Source organism: Pecten maximus, chromosome 1 (genome assembly GCF_902652985.1).
Source record: "Pecten maximus chromosome 1, xPecMax1.1, whole genome shotgun sequence".
Classification (NCBI taxonomy): Eukaryota; Metazoa; Mollusca; class Bivalvia; order Pectinida; family Pectinidae; genus Pecten; species Pecten maximus.
Window position 1 is genome coordinate 48,542,543 of NC_047015.1, and position 11,705 is coordinate 48,554,247.

Consider the following 11,705-nt stretch of genomic DNA (forward strand, 5'->3'; position numbering starts at 1 on the left):
ATTGTATCTTTAAAAACATCATTCTGTCGGCAATAATCAATTTGTGTTCATAAATATCAAAATATTAATTCGTTTCCTTGAATAATTTGAAGATCAAGGTCAGACTATTATGAATATTTTATGGAAGTAACGATATTCCGATTAGGCTTGAAAGATGGCAGTATAGAGGTAATATTAGCTATGGTTGTTTTGCTATTTTATTGATGATAAATAACACTAGCAGACTTTATCGCGGCATTAGGGTAAGGTACAACAGCAAAAAGCTCATATCAGTTTTACATCACTATATATTGTACATATATTTTAATTTCCCACTTTTTTAACTCCGTTTTTGTTTTATTATTGAAAACCGTACACTCGTAGCTCTATTGTCCTAAGAGATACAGGTAAACAACAATGAGGTGCAAATGAAAGGTTATTCAAACGAAACGGAATAAATAAAAACATAAACCCTCACGGATACCATGGGCAACACTACACGAAGAATTTAATCTACTGTGACAGGAAAGTCCTTTGTCAAGTTAATCTTTATAAAATCCAGAAAATAACTTGAAATCAAAATAAAATATGAGGTAAAGACAGTGGCCCCACAAATGATACTAACCTGTCAATCAAAAATGACAAAGGGTATTCAACTATGAGAAGACGATGGCGACCTTGAACTTCACCAACCTGCATTACTTTTAACCCGTTGCTGTAAGTAAAATATACGTGTAGTAACAAAATGTTTACTTAATTATATTTTATCGAGCTAATAATGAACTGCTACATATGGTCTGTATCCCTTTTGACCTCCACCATTAAGACTTTCTCGGTTATCTCTATGGATGCCATCATATCGACTATTTGTCCCCATAGCCTAATTGTCTGTGCGTGACCCTGATATCAACAATGCTGTAATCTTCCATCGCTTGGACGCCCACATTTCCTGCAAACGTTATGTTAAGCGTCTTGATATTTAGCTCAAGTAATACAAATTGACGGCAATTTATTAAAAAACACTTCTATTTTTGGAAATATCGCATTACAGTGATGTTTCAGCCCCATAAAAAGTCGATTGCAATAACTGTTGAACGGATAAACATGAAGGTCCGCATTCCCATTGGATCTCCCTTTATATCACATGATGTCCATAAAACAAGATTTTTCGCCATTTCTTCCATTCGTTTGCCCTCAACTAGCTTCGTGTTTACTCAATGAAATGATCCTCAGGGGAGGAATTTTAACCCTAACTTAGTGCCTAACAAGAAGGAAAGAAACATTTCTTTACAAATTATTTAAATGTTTAGTATTTTAACTGCCATAATTATGATCTCCTGAACGCTCGTCATACAAATCTTCTTTATCTTATGTATTGTATTGAGATACCAGAAGTCCCACTGAACTCTTAGTATGTGTTTGGTGATAAGTCTCGTATTGTTTAAGTCATCACTATGTCATGCAATGAATTTCATGCAATATTTCCTTGACATACCTCTCTTCTCCTGCTTTGTTTTGAAAAGTCCGAAACCTTATCTATGAAAAGAAACATATGGTCCATAAACATCAAGCAATTCGCTTGTCTTGGAGACTAGATATGAACCTAACGAAATTGCGTCTGTAATCTACTCTAGTAATAAGTTTCCTTATGTTTCCACTAACAACCGCACAGACAGATAAGACCCGGTATTCGTTCTGCGGACACGGATTGCAATCATGCCCATTTTGTTTGATTCATGATTGACTGGAGATATAGATATAGAAGAAATAGACGTTGCCATTTGTCTATTAGATTATCCCGTGGTTTGTTTTCTTATAGTATTGTTTCGTCATCATATGAGATTGGTACAAGACCATTTCTATAATCAAATTCCCTTTGCAAATTTTGTTTTATTGGCGAATGTCCGCTTTAGAAGTACATGTCTTTATATATTGTCTGGTAAAATGCTTTTACAAATTGATATTACACGATATACATCTTTTAGATTAGACATAGGAAAATTATTTTAATCAAATTTAGTTATATGCAAATTTTATTTATTCCAATCAACCCTAAAAACAAAACACCTTTGCGTCTCGCTTGCTGGTTGAAGTTTTTTTTCAGATATAGTGTCTAGCACTTTTTTGTGAAATCTCGTTAGTAAATGTCGGAAGTGAAAATGGGATATCATCGTCCCATTTTTTATACAAAGATAAATATGTACCCTTATGTGAGGGGGCCGCGGTGGCCGAGTGGTTAAGGTGTACCGACACTTTATCACTAGCCCTCCACCACTGGGTTGCGAGTACGAAACCTACGTGGGGCAGTTGCCAGGTACTGACCGTAGGCCGGTGGTTTTGTCTCCGGGTACTCTGGCTTTCCTTCACCTCTAAAACCTGGCACGTCCTTAAATGACCCTGGCTGTTAATAGGACGTTAAACAAAAACAAAACCAAACCCTTATGTGAGATTCACGCGCATGTTTTAAAGCAGACATCAATGAATCAATAGGAATTTAGTCGGAGAAACCCTTCTAAAGAACAAATTGTAAGCACAAAGCGATTGCAGAAGAAATATCGAAAATAGGAGAAATATTGTCTTTTCTTAGAGATAACTGACCAAATGGTATGCAAAATAAACTCAAATTAAAGATAGGTTACAGCATTTACACGCTATTTGTTTGTTCTTCGTGAACTTATTTGATACTTGCTAATATTCCTGGATAAATTGGATACCGGTTCACGTTATTACTGCATGCAAATTTTGTTGGATAGGTAGAAATGTTTTATGTGGTATGTGTATTACGTGATTGCCTGCTAACTTGTCGGCCTGACATGCCGTGTAGGTATAAGGCGGGTACCGAGAAAAGGTGTTCTAATCAAATGTTACGTATAGGTATATTGAACATCAGAAGTTTATTTAACTGATCTCTATTGAGGAGTTTTAAGAACTGGAATATAACTCCATTATGGCGATCATTTTTTTTTATAATCTGTAATATATATAAGGCATTTTCATAAAAAAATAGAAGTTGACAATAAAATTGATTTATTGCCGATTAAACACTCGGTTTTGAAGGCTAAACCATAGTGTATGGAGAAATTGAGACTTAGAAAACCTCTTGAATTTGATTGCTTGCGTCCGAAGATGATGTTTGTGTCGTTATGCAGACTTACACTATCGGGCTGTGTGTGCTTAGGATCACTGAGGGACGTCTGAATTTTGCTGAGTGTGCTGAACAGTCCAGACTCCTGAGATATGATGTTTTCATTTACCAAACAGTCCAAAATGACAGCTCTGTGGTATGCATTTAAACATGGAGCTAGGAATGAAACACTGTAAACAAAGACTGGTTTGTCGTGGTATTCTCAGTCTGTAACCATCATTTAATCAGCAGATGATGAAGATAATCTAAGACCGTCTACAACAGACACAACGTACACCATGTAAAAACTCGTCTTTATGTATAACAATTACGTTCTGTTTTGAACTTCTAACTTCTAAGTATACGTGCTTCATTAAAAATCTCACGAGACCGCTTCAAGATGTTACATCTACAAAATTGCATCACTAAACATTGAAAATCTAAGGTTTGTGAGTTTAACTACGTTTGAGAGCTGGTAAATTAGATTCGTGATGTCTTCTCATGCCATGCGACGCGTTTAAAATCGAAACAAAAGGACACTTTTCTTCAAAATCATGACAAAAGAAATATTATTATTGAAATGGATACACACAATTACTAATGTCTAGAGTACATACATAATACAGGAGATGCTTGATATTCGATAAGGAAATTGTAGAAATTGTGCCAAATAGGACTCTTTCTGGTCCAAGTCTCCAGCCCGAGGTCGTTACGGTCAAATATTCAAATAATCTTACTATCATCTCACTACAGTAAACAAAATACATTATTTTCCTACAGAAAGTGAACCCATCCCCGAGGGAAACAGGCAATATGGGACTTATGAAATTCTTTGAGTTTTTATAAACCACCTACGAACCCTTTCATAAACAAAGCGTGTTTGTTTCCAACAAACTTGAGTCTGTAGAATCTTTTGAATTTTTAAGTCAATTTGACGCCTTTGTGTCTCATAACTCTACCTCTGGAGATGTGTCAGGTTCAAACCTTTCATACATCACAATGCCGTCTCAGGGTTTTTATTCACACTAATTTTGAATCTTTTTCAGTGGAAGAGTATGCTTCTAAAGAATCATAGTTCAACACAGTTATGTATTCTATCTCCGGTGGGAGGGAAGGAGAAAATACCAAAACTTTACAACCTTTCATTCTATGAGGAATATTTAGTCGCGGCATATCTGAAACTGAAAAGATTTTTGCAGAAATATATGTAAATTTTATAGCTTTGGGCCCCATCATCTGAATTCATATTGGCAGGGACCATTTAATAAAAGAGCAGCAATTATGGTCATTAAAGGCTACTGCACATTACAAATAAACTAGTTCATTGGTTGCTGAGAAGAAGTGGAAAATGCCAATCTCACGGACGGAAGACAACTGACGAGAGGCAGTTAAAATAGGTCAAAGGTGACATACAAACCGACTACAAATGAATTCCAGCAGGTACATTTTATAGTACTTTAATACATGACAGCTAAATATGATAATATGAAGAAAAACAGAATTGTCGCATAACAGTAAAATATAATAAAAAGACCAAAATCTACCCCACATAATTTTAGTAGACTATCAACCATGCCTAATTCATGTAACAAACAGGAAATGAAGTAGTGTTTTCGGAAAAGGATTAAGAAAATAGATGTCATATCTGCCGTTCAAACAAAAAACGAAATACATTTTTATTTGAATGTTTAGTTCTCTTCAGGATGAGTAACATTATTGTGAACAATTTTTATTCCAGTCTTAACTTAGACATATTACACTGAAAAATTACCAAATCAAGAAATTAATTATCAAATATATCCGAATGATTTTGTTATCAAAAAGATTAAGCATTCAAATAAAAACTATAATGAATGCAATCCTGGTAAATACTAGCCACAATATTTGATTATTTTACATTTGGATATATACATTGTATATGCTTTTGAAACATAACCCATGTCTTGAAATGATGTAATTAAATTGATGTACCACAATGAAATCGAACTATTGTATTGATTATGTCAGATGAGAACTGTTTCTCCTATAAAAATAGATCAAACAAACTCCTGCGATGTTGGACGAAATATCTAATTCCGATCGGAAAAAAATCGCATTTTGTGTCTTTACGAGTCGTTTAAAGCTTCCGTAAATTTACTTCAAAAACACACACTACTAGTTCATGATCAGATTAGACGAAAAAGATACACGTTCACTAATATCAGCTTTAATCAAAGTAATGTATATAGTATATAGTACATACCTGGCATTTTAGGCGAGAGTGATGTCGATTATGGTCTAATAGAGTAATTATTTATTTATGTCATTTTAGTATCGGTGTAATGTTTAACTACATCGTGTTTTTGAAAGACTGCTTCATATGCCTTCTCAGTCCTAAACTAACAAATCCGTAGAGAAAATGAGTTCTTTGTGTAGATTACCCCGACTGCTACTGTTAACAGATGGCAGTCTTTCACTATAGCCAATCTCCTATTTTTTCCCTTTCATTCTCGACCTCAATTTAGAACCTACATTAAGTTGTCAGCGCTGTGATTGTACCTGACGCGAATAATCAAAAGTAATGTTATCAATTATACATAAATAACTCCAACAACTGTTTAACTGCTTTTCTCAGTAATGTATACATTAGATGATGTCTCTCTGTCTTAATTTAATGATGCTTAGCAGACAACATATGGTACGAATGTTTATATCACTTATAGTAAGGCAATACCTGTATATTCACAATCACAGAAAAAGAACAAAATAAATGATCACAGTTTATTGACAAAACGGGCATACAGTTTCAGAAAATATGTGGATTTGTTCACCAGACTCGGCTGGATGCAACATTAGCTGGACATTGACTGCTTCTGTTCTTCTTAATGTAATAAACTGTGAAATCAGTATTGACTTACTATATAGAGTCTCCTTAATCCGTTGGTATAGCATAATGCCATCAAAATGTCAGCACTGATATTAAGATCGCTAAAACGTGTCTGCTTTTTAACGCCAGACCAGGCCTGTAGGAGGTGTATAACCAGCTCCATTATATTGGTATCGTTGTTATAAGGTTAGGTATGTCTAGACGTATCAGAACCGATGGATAATTTGCCCCGCAGAGTCATCGCCGATGCAAATCATATAAAGATGTTTTTACACCAAATCCTAATGAGTTATATTGATGTAATATTATTAAATGCAAGACCTGTCTAGAAATTGTAAGAACGCAAGAAAATAAATATAGATAAACACCATGAAACGTCTGGTTATAGGCTGATAATCCAATATGCAGCTGTACGAAGACATATAACAGATAAGTGATACATTGTATATCTCAAGCGGGATCTATACACGTTGAATTATTCAATGAGTAATTACACAAAATAAGTACTCCTACTTCAAGGACACTTCACATACATGAAAATGCTTTTCCAAAGAGAAGAAAGTTTAGTTAAGGGTGAAAATAAATTGTTTTGTGATACTGTTCCAGAGTTCAATAAATGTTGACTTTGCATATCTAATTTAGATGATTAATGTTTCAACTTATCGTGCTGATGCATTCACTTTTTTAAAATCGAAATCAATCGATTATTTTTTTCGAAGGCTGAATGGATACGTGTATTATAGTCAATTATAATCCTGTTTAAGTTTCGGATATTGCCTATGTTTCGCTCTCTTTGAAGGTAATCATTTTGCGAAATGTCACTGAAAAATTGACGTTGTTCATGACGAGCTGAACAGTCTTAATTCAAGGGGAAACTACTCGTGTTATAATTAACATCGCAACACTAAAAGTTTGAGCTCGTACTAGCTGGGTGTCTGTTTTGTAAGTCTTGCAAGACGACATATCTATCGTTTTATCGCTTTAAATATGTTAAGTGGGTATCGTTCGGTGCTATAAAATGTAAATAAACATACTATTTGCATCATGGGAGAAGTCTGTTTATTAGCTTGGAGTTTTCGTACTTTTTAAACCTAAGGATTGAAGAAAGTGCCGACAGATGATGGAACAACATTGGTTTTATCTTGCTGATTTATCATAACCTGTAAGTTGTAGTGCAACCATCTATCCTGTCAATTTATCGTGATACGAGGCACACCACATGTACCTAAGGTGATACTATCGAAATGGGGAAAGATATATGATAGAAAAGGTGTGTTACAATAGCACCCAAAACAGATGGCATACAATGGCTTCTATTTTCATGTCCTAAATAAAGTGTAATTATCGGATACAATTAATTGTTGTTCGTAATAGATTACTCTGAAGGTTGTCGTACTTCCGGTAGGTGTAGTCATGTCCTTTCAAAAACAATCTTGCAATCATTAAGTTTTACGCCATGATAGATGATTTGTTTAAGTGATTATTTGTCTTCTATGGCAAGCACGTGTTCGTCGTTACGTCCGCGAGGTCAAATTAGTTAATGTCATGTTGTCAAATTGAGAAATATTGTTTTGACAAAGCAATCACCGCGCATATCAATTCCTATATTCAGATGGAAGCATAATATTATTTATACAGAATTAAATAGAAAACAATATTGTTATCAGAAGTCGGTGTTATTAAGAACGGGGCCTCACTGAGAAAAAAAATCAATGCATTGTCAAATAAGATAGATGTATTAAGACATGGATATGCAATTGTGCAAAAGACACCCAATATGTAAGCACCTTTCGGAACAAATTGAAAGTTTGATACCGCAGACTTCCGTCACGGAGCTGTTCCATATTGCTAAGGGCTTAAGGTGTTGCTCATATTATCAAAAATGCTGAAATCAGATTGAAAGAAGTGTCAAAATCTGGATGGAGAGGGGCAAAAGCCCATTTCATAACATTTAATACTCGATTTCAATAGAACATTAAGCACATATTCTTGACCTATCACAATTTAAAAGAATTAAAATGTATGTGACAAGCTGGCATCGATAAACCTCCATCATTGTCCATCACCTGCAATATCTCAAAGGATTTTACAAACGGCACACAAGATATTATAACACTTCAGGTGTCTATATAAGCTTAAACAAAAATACACCAAAGTTCAACCCAGGTTCAAAATATAGATTTATTTACGTCGGGTATATCATAGCTTTAAAGGTACAGATAAAAGTTCTTACAGGCTACTACCGCCGCATCGGATGCATCATCAACAGCAGTTGTTCATTCCTTTATTGAAATGATAAGACGAAAAGTTCGGGAATAATAAGTTGCCAAGTTTTGGGATCCAGTGTCCGAATATTTGTGAGGAGTAGATAGTCAGTATCATTGACCGGTCGCTCTGGCCAACACTCTGGAGTAACCTTTTCCAAAAAATATGTATACGTACCATGAACTCGTGTCCATGGAGTAAACTAGAAAAAAATGACCTTAAATGGTTATTCTGCATCATTTTGTAACATTTCGGGCTGGGTCAGGTGACCGTTCCCTCCTTGCCTGCGCTCGTGACCAGTGACATTGCGCCAATTGACATCTGAAATATGGTAATCGTCCTAGTTAGTCAATAGATAGATTACTGTGACAAATATTCATTAAATCATGTTCAATACACATCACTGGACCATACAGTTATTTGGTCAGTTCGTACTCTATGCTCTCAACTTCCCTACAATATAAAGATACATAATTAAAGATTTAATTATATTATATAAATAAAGATACATACTAGTTTCGTAATCGTTACGTAACTAGCCTATTTTGTTACAATATTAGCACATTTACAAACAATTGAGAGCTATATACAGTAGAGGCAAATGAATCAAACTGCTCAACGCAGCTGTGTAGTCCCTTAGGACTTCTAAAATAAGATATAACATTCCACTTCGTTTGTATTTCCTTGCTTTAAAACCTCACGAGGAATCGTGGTTTCAAATCCATATCTACCCTTTGCATTATTGACCAATCATATGATCGTTTCATCTCTAACGTCGCAATGCGTAAAACCAGCGGCAAACGTCTTGATATTCGCTCACTACCTCGATTCCCACGCAATTCTCAAGGCCTTTTGTCAAATTTTCCCTCTTTCTTTTAAGTTTTTATTCCTCATTTTCCCCGCATTTTTTTTTAGATATTGCAACCCACTGGAGTGTTCAAATGTTTTTTTTAAATAAACTAGCAGTGCAGTTTCGAATATCCCCAACGGGCTTCAGATTTCCTTATTACGAATTATACCAAAGAGAAATGTGAAGTTTTCTTTGGTCATTTATTTTACTGTTGCAATGACGAGAAAATAACGATAATTGTTTTTGATGATGAATTTGTGTTCGCTTCTTTATGCACAAATACACTTTCTAGAAAGTAACGAAAACCCATAAATTCTCCGGCACCAGGGTCGTCTCCTAAGATCAAACGAGGGAAAATACCTCATACTCGATGTGCAGAGATGCTAACAGAACGGGTTATTTAGTATTTTCAAACATACACCAATTAAAATAGTTTATGCCAACAAGTACAAAAAGACAAATATGTGTTTGTATGTTCGATTCACAATAATATTAACCGAACGCTATAACATTAACGTAAGATAAGGATTTATTTTCAAGGATGAAAGGAGATGATAAAGTGTCATATTGAAACGAAACTATATTTAGGCCTACAACGACATGCACAGGAACCTAGAAAGCAAAATAGCTTTAGGCAAGTTCAATGAACCCCTCCAATGCGTAGGACGTTTAACCAGTCGCTGTCATATATGCCTCGTCATCATTTCTGAACAGGAATATAATTTTTCACCACACTACCATTTAATGTCAGGTTGTATTATTGGGTAAACCTTCAACAACGCAGTCCTACGAATTACATTGTCAGTTTTGGTAAAATTTCATATCGCAATTGTGTGTACGATTTTCGAGTTATGGAGTATGTCGCATGACGAGTTGTGCAAAAGACACGAGATATAATCACCTTTCAATACAAATTAACAGTTACAGTAGTACCGAAAATGACTTCAGCTGATCCTACAGTTGTGTCGTTCTTCCACGACTCCTCAGCGAAGGTAAAGACCTAAAACGTTGATAGAGTTTGAAAACAGCAATCTTTGTTTACCGCGGATATGTGATGTTTTTGCTAACAAACTGGTCACAAGGAATGAAATGAATTTCTGTATGATTTACGACAGCAATGTATTGTATTTTTAAGACACTTTATATATATATGTATATAAAGGGAGAAGAAGAACGAAAAAACTTATATGTGATAACAGATTGATTTTCGAAAATATCCAAGATATTACAGGTTGTAAAAACACATCTTTTTGGATGAACACTCGCCCGTATTGTACATTGACGGGAAATGACTTACCATCGCATGTCGCTGCTATTTTATCTTTCAATACGAGCTAATGCACAAGATTTCGCGGCCATTTCAGAAGACGACACACCTTTGCTAACCACTTAGGAAATATAAGTTTTACGGAATGACAATTCATCATCAGCGGCTGCGGTAGACTTTGAGTTAACACCCTACCATTCTTCTTAGTATCGCTTTATCGCTTTCACAAACTATAAATCTTCGTGTTACACCACCGCTGCTATAAAATCTGGAGATATAAAAATACCTGGTTCAAGAAGGAAATAAAATACATCTCCGTGTTGGCAGCCTTTTCAAAGGAGAAAACCATTATACTCACTGGTGGTATTTGAATAGGTGATTTGTCGTTTCCTTCAAATACTTTGAGGACATAAATAAGAGTTGTTACAATAACAAGGATGGGTTGTGACATACGTTCGTTAATTCTACGTGTTAACTCGAAATAGTTTATTCCAGATTGATTAGAACATCAAGCCCACACCATTTTGTCGAAATTCTATGATAAACAGGTAACGCGTCCATAAATTATTGTGTTTTTATAGAAGCATATAGGAGAATTCTTAATGACATTGTCCTTTTGAGAAGTTGTAGAAATATCTGTATTTTCCTTCTTATTTTTTTTCAAACGGATTATGTTATGCTATTTTCCTTTTTTTTTTTATTTTATGATCGGATATATATATATGATTTAAAATACATTAAATGTCACCATACGGTGACCATGTCCAATCAAATAATTCATTAAGCTGTTTATGTGACAGGATTGAAGACGTTTAAAAATAAATGTATTACATTGGATACTTTTTTGACATCTTAAATGACTGCGATTATAGTTATATTAAATCATCATAAACATTTCTCTTTATACAGTATACAGTTATGTCAAACTTGCATCAATATTGTGTGAAGAAACAATCAAAACCAGCTGCAATAGGGAAGTCTCGATTTGAATACACTGAAAACTCGAAAACAAGCCGACATGAAAAATAAACATATCCTAAAAATAAGCTATTGGTTTCTACACGCAAACTTTGGATAAAGGGAGACAAACCCTAGTACGGAATGAAAAGGACGACGTGGTTAGTTATCCAGACGGTTACTAAAAGTCATTTCTCCACACACCCGATTCTGTCGTACAAACCCCTTTGTGACCTTACAATAATGTGTTATTATCTATTGGTAGATCAGAATTATACAGATATTATAAGTATGACATTAACGTGTTAACCAGTCCTTTTTAATCTACCGTTCGTAGTTTAATCCCTAATTTGTTTGACTTCAAATAGTGTTGATGGGGCGTCCTATATCCAGTTCT